This window comes from Dermacentor variabilis, chromosome 1 (assembly GCF_050947875.1).
Source record: "Dermacentor variabilis isolate Ectoservices chromosome 1, ASM5094787v1, whole genome shotgun sequence".
Lineage (NCBI taxonomy): Eukaryota > Metazoa > Arthropoda > Arachnida > Ixodida > Ixodidae > Dermacentor > Dermacentor variabilis.
In genome coordinates this window covers 240,972,475-240,999,559 of record NC_134568.1, presented here as the reverse complement: position 1 = coordinate 240,999,559, position 27,085 = coordinate 240,972,475, and the positions used below count along the sequence as shown (strand labels likewise).

At 46.6% G+C, this 27,085-nt stretch overlaps 1 protein-coding gene across 1 annotated transcript in view; it reads left to right on the top strand.

Moving 5' to 3' along the window:
- Positions 1-13,158: 13,158 nt before the first annotated feature.
- Positions 13,159-27,085, top strand: part of LOC142573151 (uncharacterized) — a 52,859-nt gene continuing 38,932 nt past the window's right edge. Inside the window, exon 1 of the mRNA XM_075682702.1 lies at positions 13,159-13,322. The gene's annotated coding sequence lies outside the window, so the exon portion shown is untranslated. The remainder of the gene's footprint in view (positions 13,323-27,085) is intronic.

The following is a 27,085-nucleotide window of genomic DNA, read 5'->3' as shown; positions in this document are numbered from 1 at the left end:
CTCACAATACCTTGTACAGCGGTCCCTTTCAAGGCTGGTCTTTGTGGACTCGTGTGACCGTCGGCGGACTGCCAACACCGTGCGCACAATGCCGACTTCCCGGAATCGGCACTCACCCACCTGGCACCTGCCGCGACGCGTCACCCAACACCGCGCGGCGCCTGTGACCCCACATAACACAGCAACTGTCGCCCAGCTGACACGGGGGCAAGTGTACCCCCTCTCTATGCACAAAGCACGTGGCCGATTCGTGACACTTAAGAACCCGAACAATCAGAGCGACCTTACAAGAAGTATTCTTTGGCTGCTGTTCCGGCTTGCGCCAATCTAATGCACTCATGCAATGTGAAAGGCGATTTTTCTACTCTAACATTGAAATGGTGATTTTTTTTCTTATAACATGCACTGCGGCTAAGTTTACTGGCATCAAGGGAAATTGTCTGCGCGTTGGATGTCGAGGTAGTTATAACCTCGCGTTACCACTCTTCCGTTGCATATATGCTGTCTCCTCGTCGAGGTGCCACTTGTAGAACGTTTAAGCACCGCGTTTTTAGAACGGTTTTTCCTGTCCCTGCCAGATGCCAGCTGCGCACCGTGCATATGCAGGTGGCTCCTGACAACTAAAGTACAGGTAACGCAACGCGGTAAAAAAAAAAGAGAGAAAAGAAAAGGATATACTAAATCTAGAAGCTCTTAGCATAGCGTTAACGCTGTAGTTTCCATTGCCACCCTACCGGGTGCCTGTTGCGCCCAGCATCTGCGATAAGGCTATGTTAAAGCGCGTACATTTCTATAGTGACATACGCTAAAACGCTCTAAGGGAGCGGCGGTAAGCTCGATATAATTGTCGCAGTCATCCATGGGATGTCTACCTGCCTGCAACATCCGCAGGCGTATAGTAACCGCGATGCCGTTACACATCACCCCGGTCAACTGCTCTAGCTATACCACGCCTTGAGCGCGCAGAAGGTACCTTGTAAGGCGGCAACAGCACGTACAGTAGCGCCTGGCTAAAACGCTAAAGTGTTCTACTGGCCTCTTCGTGTAGATGCGTCGAAGCAATCGCCGTGCCACCCGAATCGGTTCCTAATCGGGCTGGCAGTTTCGTTACCTTCGTGCTTCGGGACCTCGCGAGGGCCACGCCTGAAACTGCAGGAGCCGGCCTCGATTCAATGCATCCTATCGTAAATAGATTTCTCAAGGCGATCGAAAATCGCGCCGCGCTATTTCAACCGTTGATGTAAACTAAGACAAGAAGGAAAAGCACTTGAGCACGCCCTTCGAGAGGAAACAATAGGCCGTGCACTCGTTGCGCTGCACTCGTCATGCTCTCTTTTCTTTCCGCGCAGTCGACGCCCGCGGGGTTTCCGAAATTGTGGTTACGAAGAAGGAAATAAGCCAATGGAAGATCTGCTCTGGAAACATATCTATTACCGCTTTTAGAGAACAATGTCACGGTGGCCAAACGGTAAAAAAAAAATAATTCAGGAATACAGTCACCCAAAGGCATCTATAACGTAAAGAAACGAAGAAAAAAAAATGGAAAAAGAGACGCCAAGCGGGGCAATCAAGTGCACGCGAGTTTCTGGAATTCCCAGAGACTATATTCATTATGCATTTGGAAGTTCTTTATGATTATTATTAACGTGACCATTTATTCACTTGTCACTACCGTAAAATCCTGTGAGATGCCCCGCCCCCGAAAGTTAACCCACCCATGACTAAGCTCCCGACTTCAAAAAATTGAAAGTTACCCACCTGAAAGTTACCCACCACACCGAAAGTTAGCCCATGTCATATTTTCACTCTATTTTCTCTTGATTTTTCTATTTTCTCTTGATATACGCCTAAAAGTGTATAAGGGACTCGCACAGTACAGTGCGAGTCCCTTCTAAGAGAGATAAATGGGGCTTCAAGGTGCAATAAATGGTGACAATAAAGCAGCTTAGACGGGTAACGTGTTCTTTGAAAGCTTCATTACTAGCGGAGAAAATGAAGACCAACCTTTACCTTTTTTTTTTATATATGCCGCTCCCAAAGCACAGCGCCAGTGTGGCGTTACGGATTTCAATGTATATGCTTGTACTTTGAATTTTCCTGTGCAAAGTTCCGAGCGCTCCGTGAGGTGACCTTTATTGAGTGTGCCTTTAATCGTGGCTTTAGAACGCACGTGTAGCGCGATGCGAACACTGGTGGAGCCAAGAGAAGAGCACGCCGCAGTGGACGTGAACAAACGACGCAACCACCACTTCTCCATCAACGCTGTGCACCAGAGAGTGCCTACAACACGCTGTGCAGGGCCGGTTGCTGTGGTGTGGTGCACGAGATGAGGCCGGCGCAACACTTGATCAGCGCCCATGTATTACATGCTCGCTTGCACAATGCGTTCTTGGCGTAGTGGTCAGTTGGCTCATCTTCAAGCCGCATGCCCATTGACTTGATACCAGGTAGCATTTATTTTTGTTTACGTGATGTCATGTAGTGGCTATTTTCCCCACATGCATACCTGCTTTTCGTCAGTAATAGTCTTTCAGTACGGCTATACCCTACAACTCGTAAATTGCCGAACTGAGAAGCTTGAGACGTAATGTTCGATTCAGATGCTTTCAGACCACTCAGCAAGCGCGACGGCAATTGGTTCTGGATTATGTGGCACAGAATTTCCTTCGTGAGTTGTGTATCACTTTCTTTCCGTGTAGCCATCGCAGGTCTCATGGAGTTAAAAAAACTGAGTATGACAGACCTCGCTCTATAAGGCTTCCAAGCGTCATGACGCCTATAGGGTGGCAAGGGGTCACTCAGGAGCAAACCAACCACACCAATCAACCAGTCAAATGCACTCATGCCCTCCTAACTTACGCACTGGCGTTTCAGCCATGAATTTGTGATGGAAAGACAATTTAAATACCAATCGCTACATCTATATGCCACGGCAAATGGCTGGTTACATTAGGTACATTCGGCACACTGGTAGCCTTCAATCTTCTATTCTTTATCAATTTTTTTTTTCGAAGAGAGGCTGGAATGTTGCCTGGCTCTAGTTGCATGACTCTGTAGTGGTACGGGGAGATGGCGGGAACCTTTAAGTTTTGCAAAGGATTGATGCAACATTCTCCACGAAGTGCAAATTCGTTTTTCTCAGTGCAACCGCGTTCTTAGGTTTTATTTCTTTCTTTTTTGAACATTACGCGGCGAACTCATCACTCTGTTACGCAAAGCAAATACAAGCATGCTCGTTGTATACAAGCATCGATAAAGTGAATTAAGCCATCAAGTATGCAGCGTAGTTCGAGAAAGTTAACAGCGTAAATAATTTTCAGTCAGTGTTTATTTTATACACATGCTGACAACTCCGACAGCAAAAAATTATATGAAGCTATTTTTTTTCTTTTTTAGGTGTAAAAACATGGCAAGGTAGGCTAGGTAAGATTCGCAAATTAGTTACCCAAGGAAAAAAAATGACAATCACTTAAGTATCCTTATACGTGAGTTCATTGCGAAAGCATTTTGACTGATCTAATTGATTGGTTACGTCCGTGATACGTGACGTCATACATTGTCACGTGTCCTTCACAACTATACCTTAATCCACCTTGCTCTAATTGTTACCAACCATAGTCCACCTTAATCCACCTTGATCCACTTTAATCCCCCTTGTTCCTAATTTGTACCAACCTTAACCCACCTAGCTTAATCCACCATAATCCACATTGCACTAATTTGTACCAACCTTAATGCACCTTAACCCACTTTAATCCACATTTATCCACTTTAATCCACCTTTATCCACTTTAATCAACATCCATCCACTTTACTTACCCTTCATTCACTTCACCTTAATTCCCTTTACTCCACCTTGAGTCACCTTAACTCTAACGTCGCAGCCACACGTGACGTGAAGTGTGCAATGACGCACGCACTAGGCACACCCTTAGTCAGCCAGGACCGTGGAGCCGCCGCGGCGTCGGGGAAGCGTCTCGCACCTCGGAGGCCCGGTTTTGATTCTCATCTAGACCCAAGTGCACCAAATTTTATTTTCAAAGTCTTTGATTTAATTTGTTCATAGGAACCTCCCTGAGAAATTTGACGTCAATCGGAGCATTTTTTGACCTGCTATTACTCTTTGCGCCGTCGAACATATTTTTCCGACCATCGCCTGATCATGCCGAATTTTCTGTCTGATGGGACATATGATGCTTTTAGCATTAATAAAATAGGACAAGAAAGACGAAAATTTCACAAAGCATGATATACCCACGGACACAAGCGCACAAAGATTGTCTCATATAGGGGCAGTAGCACCGAAAGCACAGTCAAGTAAATATACAGGATGGGTCGCTCATTACAGAGGAGCGAAGTAGTACGCTCAAGTCTCTTCACATACACATAAAACTAAAATTAGTTTTGTCAATTGAAGATGCGGGCTTTGTATTATAGAAGTCGCATTTTATACTAAGAATCTGGCAGACATCGTCATTTGGATTTGAAGTCATGCATGCATGTGTATATGTAGAATGACCGCTTATTAAGAGGAAGCTTTAGCTCGGGCCCAACTCCGACGCGGCCTGATCAAATACATGTAAAACGCAAAAAACGCTTTCCTGAGATAACCCCTGGACCGATTTTAATGAAATTTGTTGCATTTCAGAGAGAAAGTTAAATTATAATGACTGTTGGAAGCGGAATTTCCATTTAGGGCCTCAATTTTGTTAAAAGAATTTTAAAGGATTTGCAAGTTCGAAAAGAATAGACGCACGAAGTCGCGGTTCTGTAAACGGCATACATTAGATCATTGAAAGCAGACAACTTCAATATGTTAATTGATAACTTATGTGAATTTGTTACGTTGAGTACGAGGGTTCTGCAAAAGCTATATTTCCATATTACTAAAATTTTTGAGATTCATGTGTAACACGTCAATTTTGTCCGCTTTAGATGTACTATTATATGCAATTCACAAAATTATGATATCGCTTGTCCTTGCTGAATTACAGAGTTGTTAACTTGATAGTTTCGTTGTCTGAAACTTTTCGATTTTCGCAAATTATAATAAAAAATTGATGACCTAAATCAAAAGTTCGAAACCAACAGTCACTAGATTTTAAGTTTTTTCTTTAATGCAACGAACCTTGTCAAATTTGGTGCAATGATTGCGGAGAAAAACGAATTCTCCTTTTACATGTATCTGGATAGGAGCACCCGAGCTCTCAGAGTGGAGAAGGTAACTTGGCGGAGACCTTAAGAGGCTAAGGTTGCACGCCTGAGGTAACGGTGACGATAACATGAATGTTGTTAATTAGTAAATGCTGGTTATTGCCTCATAGACCAACGCACGTCGAGCGTGCGTACAAAGCTCGAGCTCGCGAGGCGCACTTTCTACAGGCTGCAATTTAGAGGCAACCCGATTCTACGTTGGTGTCTTCTCCTTGTTACTCGCTGCAGTGCCAATTTGCTTCTAGCGCATGCAGCATTACCTGCAACATCCTGGCTATCGCGACGCTATGCGACGGTTTCGCCAGTGTATTGTCGCACTCACGCTGGTGGCTTCCGTCTGTGTCGGCGCTTCCGGTGCGCGAGCGTATACCCCGCCGCTCAGCTGTTACGCCACGAATTGTGCCGACCGGCCGGACACGGCGTATACTTTGCTCCCGGTATAGCAGCGCTGATCGCTTCGTGGGCATTCGCTGCGCGTGGAAGACGCGTGTAAACATCGATTTGTCGCGTGCCGTAATCCCTCGTAATTTCCAGCGGATGCCTGCGCTCCGCGTGCCGCGGTTCCGGAGAAGCGTGGTCCCCGTCGGCCGCTGTGCCGGCACCCCGCCTCCCCTCGCTGCGGCAAGGAAGGGGGTGGCGAAATCCTGCTAAGAGGAAAATCTCGTCCAGGAAAAGTGCGAACCCGGCCAGCCTCCGCGTCACGGAAAACGCTTGATCTGGTTCCTGTCTAGACGGCGATTGCGTGCGTATGCACGGGTATACGGGCGGACGTAACTGTCCAGGAAAGGTCCGCTGTGATAAAAGCTTCCTGTTGTCTCTAAACCGGATTGGGGTAACGCGGCTGTAACCGCGCACATTCTTTTTTTCTGTGCTTTTCCTCTTCTGCTGTGCGGCCCGTTAGAGTCGCGCCCGATAGCGGCGTTCGTAGCCCTTGAACTCGGCGCGACCTGGGAAAGTTTACCTGCACTTGGTGCTACTAGCGCGGATCGGTCACCTCGCCCAGTCATGGGCGCCTCGTTCTCGGCTAGCAATCTGGTGCTTGAAGACAAGGTTGGTCCCCTTAAACGAGACATTGAACTACATGGCTAGATAATTAGGCAGACTAGCATGCGTTAAAAGCGGCAGTGGTAACTTCTTTGTTGGGTGAAAGATGTTAAATTAAACGTGTTCGTCGCGACAACAACAAGAACAGCAACTTTTGTTATTGGTGTGGTTACGTCTTAAAGGGCATCTTTAATTGAGCTGTAAGTACTTCGACCGTACTCGTGCCCTTATAGGCTGAGGCATGCTGTTGGGGCCCTTCGCGACTTATTAGTGGACATCAATCTCGTCGACTGCGTCTGAGGGGCAATTGAGTGTTATTCATATCGATTATCATGTTTCTGTGCAAGTTTGGATCTTAGAGTATTGGTTTTGTGGTATCTTCTCTACTGAAGTTCATGAGCAAGCTTGAATATCACTTAAATTTGGTCAGAGTCGTGCAGTTTTCTTTTTCAAAGCTTTAAATAAAGAAAAAGGGGGAAGCTCTTTAGGAATGACTATCTCAAGAGCTTAAGAACCCTACTCAGGCAAGAATAAGGACGAAAAAAAATACAACCATTCCACTCTGTGAAGATGGAATGGCAGCGAAAGCTGACGACAGTCAAAGCTCTCAAACGAAAAGCAAAGTGCTTTCGCTGCCATTCCATCTTCACAGAGTAGACTGGTTGTCATTTTTTCTTCAAATATTTGAACTTGGCGTGTCCGCGTCATTAGTCTCTCCATTGTCACGCTCAGAAACTTGTGACTTGATACACGCTGAATGGGTGAGTGCGGAACCTTTTAAAGGGGCGTCGGAGGGAACAACAACGAAAATGTAAACGGCGCCGGCGCGAAACGACCACCAATGAAGAACGTTCCCGCGATGCTGAACGAAAACGACAATCCCGAGCCCGGGCACCTCCTCGGCGCTCCTCGTACACATGTTCTTCGGGTGTACCAACTATATGTGTCCGCCCCATCGATAACGCAGCTGTTTTTAGCGCCGATACCTCTCCCGCTTATATACTGCGATAACCCTGATGTCACGCTATTGTTCACGGCGAGCGTTTTAATCTGTTCCGCATTTTGACATCTGCGCCACCGCACTGCACCCGTATGGGTTTGTTAGAAATCGATAAGTCCGTTTCTGTTGCCGGACGACGAAAAAACTACGGAAGGTTAGTCATATACAGCTTTCGCTGTAAAAGAAAGCAAGAAGAATATAATAACATAATAACGAGCACACACACACAAACACAACTCACAAGCCCACACTCAGTGTCACTATAGAGGCACCAGGACCAGAATCACGGTTTCATCTGTACCTGGCACTGTCACACATCGCACTAGATTGTGTGGGGGGAAGGGGAGGGGGGAAGGGGGCGGGTGAAGTCCACACAAGTCCTTTCATCCATGCATACATGTAGCATCCATCTTTGCTGATAAATCTGACCGTGGAAAGGACAACACCATTGCAATACAAAAGTGTTTTTAAAAGAGTAGAATAACAGTACAGAGCGCATAAATCACGTAATGTCACTAATAAGCAGTACATGAGATTACTGTCCACTAAATATCGCAAGCGGCGCTGACGGCACACCTCTGCTTATCAGGGCCTGACCGTGTCCCATGTACATTGCTCACTATGAGAGGACGTCTGTCAGTGTCAATGATGTTCAAACGGTTACGCAGGCGAACCTGCTGCTGGTCATATTGAGGACATTATATGTAAATATGCTCCACTGAAGCGTCGGGGTTGCCAGAGAAACTACAATCTGAAAACTGTATTTTTTTTTATATGACACAAAAAGTGAAGTGTGAAGGTAATGTCTAAACATCGACGAATAACTGTGACGAACGTGTGGTCTATCTTATATTTTGGTGAGAACCGCAGGAATGGATCAACGCCGTACAAGAGCGAAGATTTTGCCTGTTCATGGAACTATACACCCTTCCAACGTTCGTGCCGCAGAGTGCGAAGAACAAGTTGGTGTCTGATACGGAAGATGTAACAGGAGTCAGTATATACTTAGTGCGTGACCTGCAGTAGCTAATATTTCTGCTGCATCATTTCCTACGATATACAGGGTGGTACAGCGAACACTTTCAAAATTTTTAAAGGTTGCCTGTGGCAGACAGCACAATTCTAGTTTACGAGGTGGTCCACCCGAAGCGGCGGACACTACTTGGGCAAGAAATTGAAATCCATAATCGACCAATTATCAAAGATTCACTAATTAGTTCATGGTACATATTGCAATTGACAAATTCTATCCTTGTAGTTCGCAAGGCGATCCACTTGGAACGAATTCTCGGGATGACACCCGTTTCGTGATATTAATTCCCGAACTTTGCGGAGAAATGCATTGGCGTTCCAGTTACCTTATATATTGCCCCATTACGCGAAAACCCAAAGTTGTCGCCGGCGGCGTGAGCGAAAGATGGTACCGAAAGTGGCCGACGGCGCGACGAGTAAGAACAGGTAAAAAATGCTCGGATTGACGTCAGATTTGTCAGGCAGGTTTCTGTAAATCAATTTACGTCAATTTACGTCAATTTATTTGTAAGTCAATTTACGCAATTGAAAAGAAAATTAGGTAAATTTTGGTCTGGGTGGGAATCGAGCCCGGGCATCCGGTGTGCGAGACGAGCGTGCTTCACCGACGCCATGGTCATGGCCGACTAAAGTTGTGCCTAGTGCGTGCGTCATTGCACAAGTCACGTCACTGCCCCCGTCACTGCCTCCCACTGGTCACTTGCTCTTCGAATTTTATCGGTGCTGTGTCTACTGGAATGCACTGCGAAGCGTCTACTTCAGCGGCATCTGTGACACGGGGTCGCCCACGGAAGCACGCCGCAGAAGACGAAGCAAGGGAACACAAAAAGGAATGCCGTGCAACGTGCGTGACGACATACGGATAAATACCTAAGCGAAAACATGTCCCCAAAGTGACTACAATTCTTTAGCATTCCCACACGTAAGCAGTCTTAAGTGTCTCTACCGAACTTTTGTACTAGAATGCATAAAACGATGTTTTAGTAAGAGAGTAACTGGGATGCCGTTCCATTTCTCTGCAAACTTTGGGAAATAATATCTCGAAACTAGTGTCATCCTGAGAATTCGTTCCAAGTGGATCCGCCTTGCGAACTCCCCGGCTAGAAGTTCTGTGTTGCAATGTGGACCATAAGCTAAGGAGTTAAATGCTTAATTAGTGATTTTTGTTAATTAGTTGATTATGTATCTCGATTTTTTTGTGCGAGTAATGTCCGTCTCTTCGAGCAGACCAGCTCATGAACTAGAATTGTGCTGTCGGCAACAGGCAACCTTTGAAAAAATTTGAAAGTGTTCGCTGAAACACTCAGTAGATGTGGCTCTGTAGCCGCTGAAAACTGACCTCGTGACCAGTTAGAGAAGCAATGGGCAATTTTTTTCATAATTTAGTACATGATGGAGTGATCAGTATGAGATAAAAAGTATTTTATAGATTAAAGGGCCCCTTTGAACTCGGAATACAGGGTGATAATATTAAGTTCTACAGAATTTTTAAAATGAGCCCGTTGGAGATAACATGATTCTAGTTCTTGAGCTGGTTTATTCAGAGAGACGGACATGCACGAGAAAATAATATAAATATTCAAATAATTAACAAAAATGTCTAATTATATGCTGAATTAATTATTTTACGGCACATATTGCAACTTAAGAATTGTAGCCGGTGAGATTGCAAGGTGTATCCACTTGGAATGAATTTCCAGAATGACGCCAGTTTGGAGATTTGCGCCATCAACTTGCCTTAAAAGTGCCCTGTTGTTCCATTACTTTTCAACAAAAACGCTCTTTTATGCACTGAAGCACAAAATTAACTGGAACGCCCATGAATTTCGTCCCACACTTTGGGAACTAATACCTCGAAACTGGTGTCATCCTCGAAATTAATTTAAAGTGGAAGTCTTGCAAATTCGCTGCTTACAATTCATAAATCGCAATATATGCCATAGAGTAATTAATTGGGAAATTAATTAGTTATTTTTTGTTAATTAGTTGAGTATGTGTTACTATTTCTTGTGCCAATAATGTCTGCCTCTTAGAATCATCCAGCTCAAGGACAAGAATTATGCTATCTGCCACGGGCGATTTTTAAAAAATTCTATAAAACCTAAAAATGATCATCCCGTATACCATCCAGTGTCAACGGCGATCATATCGGGCAGTGAATATTGAGGCGTGTAATATTCTGAACAGCCCTGCCACTGTGGAAGACGTCTTGCGAGGTAGCCGATAACCCCTGTCTACTTTATATGCTGGGATATGAAAGGGCGTAGTCCAACTCCTTTTTTTCGTACAGACCCGTCGCTGAAGACGAATGTGTAGCTCTCCTCGAACTGGAGTGTTTGCTGAAGCGTCAGGAAATTTGCCTCTAGGTAGTAGTGCATGGTGGATTTGATCTTTCCCATTGCTGGGATGTTCAACGTGGTGTGGTATTCTCCCAATGTGGTGTGGTGACTGTACTAAATAAATAGACCGTGCATGCGATGCTGATGCCCACCTTGATATTTTACTTGTGTGCTTGTGACGTCTGCCTATAGCGTATGCAGTGTTATGATTTATCTTTTGTCTTTTTTTTATTTCCCGACTGTGCTTGGAACTTCGGTATAGTCTGCCCTAAAGAGTCGTACTTTCCATTTCTTAATTAGAAAAAAATTCTAAAGAACTACGCTGTCTTACGTGATTAAGTGATATGATGTTGAGCAACCGAACGTTGAATTCCCCCTCCATTTACCCTCCTTGAACGTGAAAAACCTGGGGGACATTTCGGAAAGTACAAAAAGTATGGTAAATACATATTATTTCCCCAATTTCTTGCAAGGATACGTTGCATTCAGTGCAATCAACCCCAATTCGGCCACCCCGAGGACATATGTGAGGCTGTAATAATGAACAAAAGTTGCCCAGGCAATTTTCAACTCACTCCACGCTTCAGCAGTTAGCCACGCCAGCTTGACGCCTCAGTTTGGCTCCGCACCCTTGCACTGCACGCACATTTGCCGTTTTCTTAGCGTTACTTTTTCCAGTTTAATACTTGGTGCTAATCTCTGTTTCATGTGGTCTTTGTCCGGCGGACTTAGCTAGGCGTATAACAATATGGCGCTGTCGATATATGGTTGACGCGCTCATGTTACGTTCGTTGATCGTTAGGTTTGGATTTAGTGTGCTGTGTACGAAGCAGCCAGCTAACTTCCGTCATCTTCAGCTAGTGATAAAACGCAGGGAGTGAAGTCGGAAGGTCTTGTGGAAAACTTTTTCTTTTGTGAATTACAACTGAAGTATTAAGTTCATTCTCTGTAACACATATTCCGATTTTTCTTTTCTCCGTGGTGCCTAGGTCGTTGTTTTTTTCCTGCAGTGCGCAACGAAGTATAAGGGCACCTGCTTTCATCATGAGTCACCTTTAGCCTAGGTCACTTGTGCGCATAGCAGAGGTATATATGTATTAGATGACCAGCTCATTGGATCACTCATTGATCATTGTCTTAATTTCCTGACGAATAAATCACACAACGCACACATAATGCAAAGCCTTTGTGCTGTCAGTTTTCGTACACATGAAAAATGATTGCTATATGTAACTTCAATTTCGTAGTAGAAGCTGCGAACAAGTTTGCAGACAGTTCCGGCTTGTTTTTCTTTCATGCGTACGCGTTTCTGTCGGACGGAACAGAATGAAGTCGCTAGCGTCTAAAAACTCGACGCAAGCCTGCTTTTGCATGGCCCCACCGCCGCTTGACGCGAGGTAACGGCGCGGCCTGCGTGATGGATGATGACAGTGCGGCTTGGCTTGGGCGAGAAAGGGTGAGCGGGAGTGCGCCCGTAGTCCACCGTTCACGGAATGGTCAAAGGGCACATGTATAGCGGACGAGCAGTCTAACTGAACACCGTCGCTCGACCCGCCGCTCTTCCGGTCAGGGGAAGGGCCATCTGAACGAAAATCTTCCCAGATTGGGGCGCCCTCCGGAAGGAAGGGCACATACGGTCGGCCCGGCGGTCACGTTTGTGTTTGCGGTAAACACGTACCGTTTCTGCGCGCATGCGCCGTCGTGCACACGCACATGCAGAAACAGAGACTGCGGCGCGCACGCACAGGAATGCGTGCCGCGCGCTCAGGAAGCGGTGGCGGCGTCCGCAGCTGCTGCAAAGCGACACATTAGCTGCGCAATCGTTGAAAGGATCGCGCGGCGGCGATTACTTGCTTCCTCCTGCGCCGCGCTCAGTGTGCGATCACTGGAGCGGGCCTCAAATGGGTTAGCCCTCGACTATCTATAGCGCAGGTGCAGCTCAAGCAGATCGAATTCCGGACCCGGCCACATGGACGTACCATAACGAACGATGTAACCCTTTCCCCGTGGCGCCAGCATCGGTGAACGCGTGGCGTACAACGTCGGGCAACCCGCTGGCGCCGCGCGCGAGCATGGCAGGGCGAACTCTTGCTTCGGGGCTAGCCGGAGCCGGTTTTAAAGCGTTCCGGGGGCACCTGAGCGGGTGGCGCGGTGACCGCGAGAACAACTCCTCTTCACGTGCCGAGAACTTTTTTTTTTTTCAGTTCCGTCTGGCGCGTGCGGCATCGGGTGGACCGGGTCCGCGCAGTCGCAAGACGCCAGCGCTCTTTGATCCCGTGCCCGAGCCGAGGGAGCGGCACCAGGAAGAGCAAAAATAACGAATCGAGAAACTTTCGCTGACTTGTCTGTTATGCCTTCACCTCCTTCCCGCTTCCTCCATTCCCTGGCTGAGCGCGTGCATCGTCGAGCGTGTAAACTTGCAACGAGGGAACACAAGCCGAGCAAGGAATGATTATTTACCGTGTGGTCACAGCATCCGGACTCAAACCGGCCCATACATCACGGTCGCGTGGCAAAACGCTCTGCTGACCGCGCAACATGACCGTGACCGCACATAAAGTGGGCGGCATCGCGCTCGAGTTGTAGATTCGCGCGAGAGTTCACTGTGTGACGGTGCAACAAGGCTGCTTAGTTCGACTCGGCAGGGACCTGCAAGTGTTTTCGGACTGGTGCGAGGCATTCCTCGGTAAGAGGTACGTGGGCCTGAATCACCGCGGAAATTTGTGTCTTGAATCGTGCTTGTGAGGCGACCGCACCGACATGCGATCGCCTCTCAAGTGAAGGCACGCGCCGATGAGTTGAAAAGAGATGCCACCTGGAGAGGCTGTCCGAACTACTCGGCCTATATAGGGTAACTAAAGTAGAGCTGAATGCCAGAAAGCGGATAGGTTTCGCTGACAAAACAACCACGAGTGGCACACAGCAGTACATCTATAGATAGTGTCTTAAATGTCGATTTTACTGCGACAGCTGTTATGGTCTCTTAACTGGACTTACCGTGTCAGGAATCGTCAGTTGTACACGACGGTGTACATGCTTTATTAGTGCAGGTGCATTAGTGAACTGCAGCGGCTCCGCAAGACAGTTTCGCATTAAACATAATCTGGAACTGGTACATAGGTATGCAGGGCATCCCAGCTATCATGCACCAAGATTTAAAAATGTGCAAATGCCACGTAGCTGGACAGAACCAAAGTAATGCTGTTTGCCATCGCTTGAAGATACTCTGATTATATTTTGCACTCTGCCTAATTACATAATTAGTATTAATTATTTCATAAACATCTCAAATATTATGATTAAATAAAAAGTGTGAACAAGGAAATCGTAGAACAACATGAAAAACTTTCGATACAGCTTTCTGTTGCTCAATATCTGTTACATAAAAGTGTTTTTCCGAGTGTGAAGGAAGCCCGCGAGTACACGCAAAGTGCCTCGAGCGGTGTTGCGTACTCCAGGGTAGCGTACCGTACTGCTGCCGAGAAGTAGCGGCGCCTGCCTAACGAAGCTCGACCGACATTACTTATTGGGTAGCGTGGCGTTGTCGGCGGTCTGCAGGCATACGGTAGATCATGGCGACCAAGCAGGGGCGAGACGATTTGCTAGTGCGAAACTTGCACGGTTTATTCAAAGGTAGTTGAAAGAAAATAAGGAAAGCATGAAGTATGAAGTCTCAAGTAAGAAGTATATCAAAGTACATTTCGGAGCCCCTTAAATAGCTCTCTACAAGTGTGGGCGGGATCTTGCTTCCATCGATGACACGTGACAGGCACGGAGAGAGGGCCCCTCCTCCTGCAATACCAAACACGGGCAGGAGAGGTCGATCCTCTCAGCCACGAATCCGGTCGGGTGAATGACCCCTCCGGTGCACGTGGGCTCCGGTCCAGAGAAGGTCGGGTGAATGACCCCTCCGGTGCACGTGGGCTTCGGTTCAGGGAAGGTCGGGTGAATGACCTGTCGCCACGTGGTGTCAGACGCCAACCCTAACAGCGGCCAGTGGCGCGGCGACTTTGCCTGTATTTGCGGGTTTCTTTCCCGCTCGGAAGAACACTTTTATGTAGCACGTATTGAACAGCAGTAAGCTGTATTGGGAGTTTTTCATGCTGGTCTACCATTTTCTCGTTGACACTTTTCATCTAATTATAATATTTGAGAAGTTGATTAATTAAGACTAATTATGTAATTAGGCCGAATGCGAAAAAATCGCCTGAATATCTACAAGCAACGACAAACAACATTACCTTGATTCTGCCCAGCTACGTGACATTTGCATATTTTTAAGGATCTTGGTGCATGATAGTTGGCCTACCCTGTAATACAGTGTACTGTCCACATGAAAACGTCCTTATTGAAATAGAGTGTAACTTTACGTACGCCTTAAGTGTCACGAGCATTTGCTCGCCCTGGAGTCATTTTTTAAGGGTTGTCCCCTATTCGTATTCTTTAGACAATGTACACAATGTACAATGCGTGCGTAGGCCAACTGTTAAGCATCGTCAGGAGGCATGCAGGAGGCCCGTTGGACACTCAGCGTCATACAATGTGTTTGCTTATGCGTGTACATGCCTGTCAAGTGGAGCTGCAGCTCATGCAGCGGACGCGGAAGCTACCCGCATTTAGGTGGACACCTATTGCATGGCATATGGTAAACCATACGCACCCAATATTTGCAGGTGGTTCCGAGGACTGACCGGGTTCAATCTGACGAGAAGACATATAAGCCGCACTCAGCTATTGCAGTCCATGTTCTGTGGGGTACTCACAGAGCTCCGAGGTTTTCATCCAAGAGCTATATAGATAGCACTTTGAGGGAACTGCCGAAAGTTTGCTAACGTCAAAAGCGAAGCGGACTGCCTCATAGGCCCGAGATGCTGTCGGTGCAGCTCACAAAGCAAGATACATTGGCGTACAGGTATACGCACAGGTCAGCGGACTGATCCCAAAATTATGTACGCCGATACAAAAGTGGCTCGCAAGTATGGGTTCGAAAAAAGACGCCGGCCTTTTTCGAGAAGGGTGCTTTAGCGTGCAGCACTGACTACATACGCGTATTTGTTCTTTGAACAGGCCGGTCGCTCATGGCACGTAGTATGCAGCACAGGAAGCTGCCGCTTGCGGGCATCGCCACACTGTCAAGCTGACTTACTTCTGGACCAGTGCTGACGATAATAGCAATGTGTCGTAAGAACTGTTGCAATGCGATTGGGTAAACACAGGTACCTGCAGAACATCCAGCATTCGAGCCTTCGGATTATTCTCCGAATGGTCCATCAAAAAAGCACACTTGGGGCCCTGTAACGTAAAACTATTCCAATATGTTTTTATTCCAATCTCCTGACGTCGAACTTGCGTAGCCACTGACGCAAGCACCGGGCGGTCACCCGCAGGGTTGTCTGAACAGACCAATCAAACGCTCTCCTCGTTCATAGGAGGTAACCTTTGTTTGCTTGAAAAACGAATAGCATTGCCTACACTGAGCGGCTTGTCGTATATAATTGGCTGACAAGAGGCGAGAATAATGCCCAAGTGGAGAGGGATTCGATGGGGCAGAGCTAGTGCACTGAAAAGCTATATACCAGATGAAGAGGGTGGTGCCGGCGCCTGCGATTGGTCCGCTTTCCTTACTTAGGTTGCGGTGGCTGGTCGAAAATCGCGGCGGCATGCAACGGAAGCTTAAGAATGACCCTAAAACGGATCCTCAGCAGAGAAGAGTTGGCCGAATGAGATCGTAAACGTGCCGAAAGTGCTCAAAAACGTTACGCGGCCACGCAAGAAGTTTTATTATGCGCAAATAAACCCATGCTCTCCAGCAGGTGCAAGTAGCCATCGCCTGAGCTATCGGCGGCGGCCATCTTTTATTCCTTTCGGAACGGGGCAGCCTGCGGCTGTTCAGAAGAAAATTCAGTTTTGTTCGGCATATTAATGCATCTTTAATGCATACACGTCACTTTGACGCAGTGAGTTTTCGCGGTTATGTGACGTCGCCTGACAGGCAGGTGAAGTCGGTGCAGCCCGAAAACTTCTGACCAATAGCCGGGGGCTAATGGCTAAAAGGCGTCGAATCAGAAATAATAGCTTTTTTCTTTTTTCGGTCAAATCATGCATAATCAGTGTGTACACATCATATCAGATGGGGAGGTGTCGCGGTTTTCGTGAAGTCGCGTGACAGACAGGTGAAGTGGGGGTGGTCCAAAAAAGTTTTGACCAATCACCGAGGGCTGATCGAAGAAATGGAATAGAAAAGTTTGGAATAGTTTTACGTTATAGCGCCCTTGATTATTTTTTGTTTTCCGCAGTTTAATAGTGTTTTACTATGTGTTTGGTAAACGGGCTCTATAAGTAAGGAAGGAGCTGTGTCGATCACATCTGTCGCGATGTGTGCATTCAACTGCTCGAATGTCTTCGGTCTCTGGCCATGGCTTTCCGTTGCCTTGTTAAGAAGTGTGCCGTCGCTTACTCAAATTTTGCTACTGTAGACGACAGTGCTTTTGCAGTGGCCTGAGCCAAAAACAAAGAATTGTGTGCATGTGTGTGCATTCATGTGCATGTGTGTGCATTCATGTGCATTCAACTGCTCGAATGTCTTCGGTCTCTGGCCATGGCTTTCCGTTGCCTTGTTAAGAAGTGTGCCGTCGCTTACTCAAATTTTGCTACTGTAGACGACAGTGCTTTTGCAGTGGCCTGAGCCAAAAACAAAGAATTTTTTAGGGCAGGCCGTGCCCTAAAAGTTCTGGGTTTACGCGCGGTAACCAGAACCACCATCTTCAAAAACTGTAACCCCTAAAGGAACGTTCCTCGCAGTTAGAAAATCAGCGCTGCAATAAACTCGCATTGTTTTTCATTTGACGCTCCCTATAGCAGCTTGACACGGCACATGCAATGCGCATTCGTCGGTTTTCAAAGTTGAAACGCTAAATACGACACCCGTCCTTCAGGTTCACCGCCAGCGCTGCGAACATGCCATCGTGCGCCGCCAAATGAATGGCCCCTGTCGTGGGAAAACTTCCTTCAACGCGAGGAAACACGTCCACACGCCGCACACTCAAATACTTCCTTCCCTCGGCAAAAGGAAAGCCAAGCGGTTGAAAGAGCGAGAGAGAGCTTAGAATGCGCTAGATTTATAGGCAGACGAGTTAAAGACGAAAAAGAAAAGGAAAAGAAAATAAATAAAGCGAACAAAGCTGCGGCATTGCTAAGCGGCTTGTTCGACTGTTGAGGAAGACTTAACCATTTGTTCCTACTTGAGCGAGCAGCATCCATGTAACCCGTCTAACTATAGTTGCGCTCTCTAAAAATAAAGGAGTACTAAGCGCCCATACATCCGGGAAAGATACGCGTCGCCTGCTTCCTTGGCGAGAAGACTGCTGCGTATAAAATGCCTCGCATATATCATTAACATCCCTCGATCCTTTACGTGGGCTCGGCCGATTGGGCGAAGCAGTAGCGACGGGTTTAGAGTGCAAAGTCGTGGGAAACTTGAGCGATTCCACTTCTCTAATAATATTGAATGGGTGAGCCGACAGAGTTGCCTATAGTGGCGTCAATCTTTGAAAGTGAGATTGGAATACACTGACTCTCTTCGTAAGCATGCATCGAAGGGCGGATCGGATAGTGAGTATCCGGCCGTGTGCAGAAATGTAGCATGAGCGGACGCACCCTAAAGTCCTTATTTATTTTTGTTCAATGTTATTCCATGCTGGCGGCCTGAAGATAGCGATGGAAATCTTCATCGAATCAGATACTTTTTTATTGCGATAGCAATTATGTGGACACTCCAGGAGCATTTTTGCCGTCGGCGTCGCCGTGACGTTCCGTATAAAGTTCCAGGGCGATAACATGGTCGCCTCTCGCCGTATGCTGTGTGTGCAAGGGAAAGCGTGCGAGGGTGAGCTGGCGAGCGCAGCTCAATCGCGCACGCAACGGACAAAAACGGGTATGAAGCCCGCCGCCTTCCGTCGCGCGCAAGGCTTCGGGGGTATGGGAAGGAGGGGGCGGCGGGGCGTTTTACTCAGGACGGCCCGGGCTAGTGAGCTAGTGAGCTCCGCCGCTGTATCTTGAAAGCCATTTGCGACGGGTACAGAGTCCGCGCTGCGCTATTTTCTCAGCATACTTCGCGTTGATGCTAGCGGCAGCACTAAGGTCAATCCGCTCGCTGCTACTGCCACGTTTCCTCACTGTAGCGTTTTGACAGTGAGTTTCCGCTGTCATAGAGGGAGATGTGTTCATGTTTGCTTGTGCGCGTGTGACACCATGCTTGTTAGCATAGTTAGTATGCCTATGTCTACATGTTTATACTGCCGATAAAACACTTCGTATAACTCTCCACTGATTTTCTATTGCAATCGATGCTTCGCCTTCCGGGCGAAACTGCGACTTTTTTTTTAATGGTGAAGAGTTTCCTAGCTTTGTATAGGCGATATTTGGACTCGGACAAGAGGTGCTATACAGTGGTCTTCAAAACACGTACTTAGTCCATTGAATTCGAGCAGACGCTGAAGGTTAGAGATGCGGGGACTCTGAAAAAAGAAGGCCTGTATTCACAAATACTTACGCCAGAATTGTTCGTAAGAATTAAATGCGAGCCTATTCTTATGTTGGACATATTAGTTAAGGCAACCGGCCAATTGGCAAGGAGCACTTACGAACGATTATATTTGCGAGTTCGGCACTAGAACTTTAGCGAAAGTGTTTATTGTCTGCTTTTTTTCGTTTTTTTTCTCTGTATATAGAAAGCGAAAAATAAAACATAGGGGTCGAAATTTATTCGATAACATGAAGCACATTGGAGGCAAATGGTGTAAAATTGAGGTTGGTGTCCCTTTTGTGAGTATACATTTTTTCGGTATCCGGTCGTGTGCTGCATCTACGCTATTAATTTTGTTACCATGAGCAGCAACCGCGACAAGCATCGATCGTTTGTCGCTGGACGCATTCATAAATCGATGTTTTACGCACGAAAACCGACGGGGAAGTAAGTCCACATACTGTTTTTATTTACCGATATTTTGCAAAATCCGGCATCGACGGCCAAGTTAGACGCCTTGCCTAGTGTATACATGGACGTTCGGGACGCAGAACAGACTTAGCCCTTGTCTTTACACCGTGTTTAAGTGCACAGGAGCTGAGCGAGGGACAAAGCTTTGCGACATTTTTCAATAGCATGCGCTATAATTACGTTTCTAGGAGTCAAAGCAAGAGCGCTACCCTAATTAGTTTTCACCGTGGTTGCACGAAAATTGACCTGAATAGTTAGAAAAAGCCTTGCCAGTAACTGTTCCCTGTAAAGGGGGCAGCTTAGCTCATCTTTCCATCTGATTCTGTCCAGAAAAAGCGAAATATAAGCTCCTTGCTTCGCTTGACTCCGAAGTTTCCTGCACGCATTCACGCAGTTTAAGGCCACAATCACGATGAAAGACCCACAGAAACACGTGATAGGCGTATGTTCTGGATCCCAGTTGCGTCGGTGTGCTGCGTTGTATCCATAAGTGCACCAACAGCCCAGCAACAAGTCCTCCGGCATTATATAGTTTTCCGCTGGCGGGCTGTCTGGCTGCATTGCTTGAGTTGACGGACTCATAGATAGAGACTTTGAAGATTATGCTACATAAAGATAATTTGATTCGTAAAATTTAACGTCAGACGGACAATCTGGGCACCTTAAATTGTGCGGCCATAAACTGGTGTCAGAACGAAATCCACACTTACAACGCGTCTTTTGCTACAATTCAGTACATCTAAACACACCCAAACGTTTCACCTGGCCTTATCCATGGCGAGCCTGCCACACGAGTGTGCACCGTCAAACACTATACTCCGAAAAACCACGCCGTAAAGCTCAACTAATGCAAGTGTGCAGGCCTCCCTTTGTAAAAGAGCCCAAAGTTTACCAAAAATGTCTGAGCGAATAAGATGTGAAGTGATTGTTATACAATGTCAGCCATCGCCCTAACCGGTCGCAACATATTTTCCCTTTGTCTTCGCAATGCTAAAATAGTTTAGTATATCTTTCCAATGTTTTCATTGTTCCCCCCCAAAAAAGTTCGTGCTTCTTTATTTCTCGCCTTCAAAATTTTCGAAAGGTTCCGGAGTCGAGGAAGAAGATAGCGTTGAACCTTTAGGAATACGGCAGTTGGCCCTCTTGTCAAAAGAAGCTAGCGACTCGAATGCACAGCAGCTGATACGCTATACACCAAAGAGAGCGGTACACGGCAGACTTCACGCCGTCTCCTGTCCACTGCATCCCGATGCGGCTCGAGCCAGCACTGTCCCGGCAGTCAGTCTGCTGTGCTGGACGTAAGCGAGGGCAACACGTTTATCGTTTATCTTATTTTATTGCCCTCACGGCGTTTGGTTCATCATCTATACAAAGAACGGCGTCTATAGATAACATGGACGGATGCGTGCGCGCTTCCTCTTTACGTCGCGGCCATGGACCCTCGAGCTGTTAATGCAGTATATAGTACAGGCTCGAGCGTGAGTTAGATATCCTGGGTCTTCCTGCAGGCTTGATAGGATCTCTCTCGGCTCGGCGGTCGCACATCTCAAGGTACATCAGTTTGTTGTTTACAGATGCTATCTCGCGCCTGCTGGCGCTTGGCTACGCCGTCACGCTAAGGGAAGGTTTAACGGGGCTTCAGACAACCATCAGCTGGCGTTCGCGCAACTTTTGCTGTTATAGCATCGAGTGGTCTGCCGCTGGCGCTATCCCATTCATAAAGAAACCGCGCTATGGTCAAGGATTGAGGGTATAGTTTAGTATATACGCGGCAGATCGTCTTGCTTTTGCCATTCTAGCCCCTCACCTGTCTGTTGGATCGAAAGTGAGAAACCAGAACAAGTTTCCAGCTATTCCCGATTGATATGTAAATATTATTTAAGGTAATTAGGAACAAAAACGGTAAGCTATGCTTTATTTTCTGCAATGGCTTTTACGCGATGCTCGAGGCGCAAAGACACTCCGAAGGCTCTATTGGGAGCGACTTGGCTCCACATGCGGCTTAGCGTTTTCCGACGCTATGCTAGCGCCTCTGCATGACATGGCACTGAAGTACTACAAATAAAAAACATATAGGGTATTACGTGCCAGTACCACGACCTGATTATGACGCACGCCGTAGTGGGGGACTCCGGAAATTTGTACTACCTGCGGTTCTTTAACGAGCACCTAAATCAAAGTGCACGGGTGTTTTCACATTTCGTCCCCATAGAAATGCGGCCGCCGTGGCCAGGATTCAATCCCACGACTTCGTGCTTAGCCGTCCAACACCATAGCCATAAGCAACCACGGCAGGTAGAGCAAACAATGTTCCGTACTTTTAAATAAGGCGCCAACGCTGTCGACCTTGTCTTCCAACAGCTACGCGCCCAATCCTGGCCTTGTTGTTTAAAGCAATTAATATAGTCAGAATTATCCTTGAGGCGAGGAAACGTCACAGCGTATGCGTACAGTAGCTTCGAATTGGAATATAAGCAGTAAGTTAGAACACAGCTGAAAAGGAGCCGCATTCACAGAGCTTTTTGTTCGTAAGTGCCTTTTGCCATTGGCCGGCCAGCGTTTGCACGTGCAGCATCCGATTGGCTCTCATATGCTAGAAATGCTCTTGCGAGCATTTTGGGGAATACCGGCCCAGATTAATTAAATTAATTGCTATTTATAGCGTGCAGTCTAGGTGGCAGCATCATCTACCATGTACCTTAGCTAACGTCAGCCAAGTGGTTCAACGGAAAGAAAGATTAAAAAACAATGCAAATTTCATGCTTAAGTATTGGAAGCTATGTAGAGTGGAAAACGCATACTGTTCTTGTAATGTAGAGGTGATGCGTGTATGTTGATAAATTATGCTGAAGAAGAATGTCCACACATTCAGCGTGTAAAAATTTTCACGCTATGTTGCTCAAAACGTAAAGATTTCCTTTGTCACTTATAGTTACGGTAGACACTGCATTTTACACAGAACAACAACCTTGCCATTTGGTGTATTGTAAATGAGCATAATAAGAAGGACGTTGCCTGCATTGCCTTGCATCGAGCTTCTAATGGTCTGGTGAGTTGTTCTAGTGAAATGTGCGCACTATTTTAATGCGTAAAAGGAAGACTGAGGCGCCAATTTTTTATGAACTTGCTACTCTCCGTTCTAAACAACAGCCGCTTAGAAAAAACGTTGTTCATGGCTGTTAGGCTGCGTGTCACATATAGTATATTGTTCACCAATACATAAACAGTAATCGCCTCCAATAAACATTTGTGTTTAATCAGAGGCTTTAGGACGGGGCCGAGTCCAATTTCCCTGTTCAAATACACGTAAAATGGAAAAATGCTTTCATGAGAGAACCGCTGGACCTATTCGAACGAACTTCGTTGCATTTGAGGGAGAAAGTTACACTCTAGGTAGTAGAATTGCCATTTAGGACCTCGGGAAATTTCTATAGAAGTTGCGAAATATTGTAAGCTAAAAAAATAGAAGCACGAAGTTTACAAATCCATGACTCAGCACCAAAAACAGATATCACAGTACACTCAAGTTGCACGTAGTATCTCCGAATGTCCAGGACGCGTTTTCCATTTCCCTCTGTCTCGAGAAGCGTAATTCTAAACTGGAAGCGTGTTCAGTGCTGCATAAAAATGTGAGCCTGGAATGTTACCTACACGTCGTAATGGGGCTTTGGCGGGCGAAGACTCACTGAAACCTAGTACCTGGGTCGTGAGAGTCTGATAAGTCCGAATATGCAGAGGGCGTGACTCAGCTGTGTAGAACACTTTTTTTGCTTGTAGCCGGCTGTGGGACTCCAAGGCAGAGTCGAAGACCTATTCTGTGTATGGCTCGTATTGACTATCTGAGGGTGACATCAGAGACAACTGGTATAGGATCTGACTCGTAACCAACGCTGCATGTAGCCGTAGCAGCGACGTCGGGTGTTTGCGGCAGTGTATGCCAGCGACTCGCTTGAGCACATGAAGCCTCTGTGACGATGAGGCCACAACGCGGTCAACAGCGCGGCGCCAGAGTAGCCTGTGGTCTAAGTTAATTACACGAAATCGGACGTTGGTGACTTATCGAATATGGTATCCGTCCAAATTCAGCTTCAAGTGTGGAGATTTTTTTAATCCCAGGAAATACTATGAATGGTGATTTCTCTGCTGATAGCGATAAGCCAAGCGTTGCCAAGTCGCACTGAATGGCATTTACTGCTCCCTGGGCTTTTCGTCCGAGGTGACGATGCGGATAGCCGGAGACCCATATGCAGATATCATCGGCATATACGTATAGACTTCTTCACTGGTGTTCGATGGTTTAGTATTCTTGGGAGACTAGCCATGTGGATGTTAAATGATGAGGGAGCTAAAGCACTCCCATGTGGTACGCCGTGAAATATACGTATTTCATCGCTGAAAGCGTCTCGAAAACGAACTCTGATGCGGCGATTATTGAGAAACGTACGTATGAAGTGCAAGGGGCGACCCGTGACGCCTATAACTTTTAACTGGCTGATGATGGCTGTTTGGGACACGTAGTCGTAAGCCTTGAAAACATATATAAAAACAGCAAGTGTCCACAGGCCATCCGCACTGTAATGTTCTATATGACGTAGCAGGCCCTGCACATTGTCTTGAGCACTTGTAGAGGCTGCTGAAACCCAGTCATACACGACGGTAGTTTCCGACCCTTTTCGACGAACCAAGTGAGTCTTGTTCACGCCATCTTCTCCATTAGCTTCGCTGCACAGGATGTCAACAATATCCGTCTGCATGAGTCCAGAGCTGCAGGATTCTTTCCAGGCTTCAGCCCCGGTACCACCCATGCTACCTTCCATAAATGTGGGATTTACCCTCTCGCCCACACTTGTTTAAAAAATTTCAGAAAATCACGCCGTCTCTCAACCGGTAGGTTAGCCAGCATCTGATTACTGATAAGGTCAGGTCCCACCGCGCAGCGACTTTGGAGGCTGATCATAGCTAGTTCCAACTCTCTCAATGTGAAAGGAGCATCCATCAGAGACGACGATAGCGGCGGAGGCGAGTTGGTTGTGCCGGCTGACCTTCCAAAAGAGTGTGCTTGAGCAAAAGCATTCGCAAGACAAGCGATCGACTTGCCTAACTTTAATGCTAGGGCTTCAAATGGCTTGTTTAGTCGTAAGTTTCTAGCAAGGTTATCAGCGAATCACCATACGCATGGCGTGAACACCGATAGGCTTGCACAAAATGCTGCTCATTGATCTTTTAGTTTCCTTGTGTAATGGCGAATCACTGCGTCAATTCTGTTATACATAGTCTTCATTAGTGGGTCACCCCTTCATCCTCACCAGCTTTCGTTCCACTCTTCTACGGGCAGCGCATATATTTTTGAGTTTAAGTCCGGAGCGGGGAAGTGGTCGGGTAGCTTCAGCTCAGCGGTAGCTAATCTTTTGCTACGTAGCATATCCGCGAATAGGTCTCTAGAAGGTTCGCTTAGACCACCCCTGTACCTATTCCAATACGTCACAGGACGGGATCTTCGGTCGGTGGTTCGAAATCCTGCAGTGTTGACGAAGAAATGAAAATGGTCGCTGGCACTCTCTCTTTACTCGTTTACTCGTTGTTGATGCTGTCAAAGAGCTGCATTCCATCTGCAGAAGCGAAGTCACTAGTCCTAAAACATTCGAACACGACTTACCCGAATCACCTACAAGTATACACAGATGGCTCTGTCAAAGCAGACGAAGACCGCTGCAGCTGCATTCTATATCCTCTCTCTAAGATATACGTGGTCTGGCCGTCTGGACTGTATAGCTTCGTCGACAGTCGTTGAAGGCGTGGAAATAGCTGCTGCTCCACGTAAGCTAAAGACATTGCCTCCACAAAGTGTGGTCCTCCTTACGGACTCAAAGGCCGCGTTGCAACAACTATACCTTGGCCTACCGTCCTTCATGTTCCCCCGCAAATCACTAGCCTTCGTGAAAGAACTCGGCAACAAAGGCTTCACAGTACAGTTTCAACGGATTCCCTCCGACATTGGCATTGTTGGCAACAAAAAGCTGATGTTCTTACTTACGTAGCGCTCTGTCATCCTCCCAACGTCTAGGCCCCGAAGACTAAACAAGATAAAAAGGTTGACCTTCGAAATCACTTTGGGTCACTTTGGGTTCCATAACATATATGTCCTGCGAAATCAAGAGATTTCGTCGAGAGGTAGCCTCACTTCTATATCGAATATGGATAGGATCTGCTCGAGCACCAGCACGGTCATTTAAGACGGGGCGTATCAATTATCCGAACTATACGGCATGTGACGAGACAGGAGACATTGAACGTTTTCTGTGGTCGTGCCTGAAGTGCCAAGATGAAAGGGATACTCTTCTGGAGAATCTGCAAAAATAACAGAAAGGAGCTTCCGCATGCGTGCCTGCAACACCTTGTGTTCTCATAATGATCAGTTATAACCCGCAAAGAAGCTTTACGTCTCCTTATTGCATTCTTAAGAGAGACTGGTTTGATGGACATGTGGTGAAACACCGCAGTTATGTTGTAAGACACGCTCGGGTGGAGCAATTGCCGGCTTTGATCGCCAGGGCAAACCCGCGTGTTGCTACAGTCCTCCACCACTACCACCACCACCACCACCACCACCACCACCACCACCACCACCACCAGGTATCGCAGATCTATAAATTGCATCTGTTCGAGTAAAGCAGACAAATTTTGTGTACCAATTGATGGCTTACGTGAGATTTTTATAGCGTTTACGAGGGTTTTGCAAAAATCGTACTCACAAATATTAGCAGATAATTTCAGAGTGGTGTATAATACATCAAATCTGTCCATTCTATATGTATGAGGTTCAGTTTACAGAACTATGATATTGGTTTTTATTGTCGCATTAGAGTTGTAAACTTGATACTTGAGTTTTCAAATATTGCAATTTTGAAGAATTTTTCTAAGTAAAATTGATGACATAAATTGAAGATTCACTGCCTCCAATAACTAGCTTTTAACGTTTTCGCCGAATTGAACGTACCTGATTAAAATTAGTGCATTGGCTGCAAAAAAATACGGTGTCTTGATTCCCATACATTTATATAGTATAAAGGTTCATTTTAAGACCGAGAGCCAAGCCATTCAAGGTGACGGAATAGTTCACATAAGGCAGCAGCCTTCATACAACGGTTCGGCACACACATCTCGCCACAGCAACAAACGGCCATCAGCGTGGTTAGGAACTTATTGCTCGCGGACCAGTCCTTTCACTACAACTCTGAATCGAAACCACGAATGAGTACTTTACAGCGCCAGTTAGAGTATCTACGTTATATTCTAGGCAATAGAACCGAGCTTGAGCTTCCTAAAGAGGAAAATAAAGTACTTTGTGCAGTGCGATGTTCTGAACACTCTTGGTAGAAACATAACTATTCACTTTGTCAGTCCATAAAGCATCTCCGCATCAAGAAGACCCCCCAAGCATCCTGTCAATGTGCTTGATTT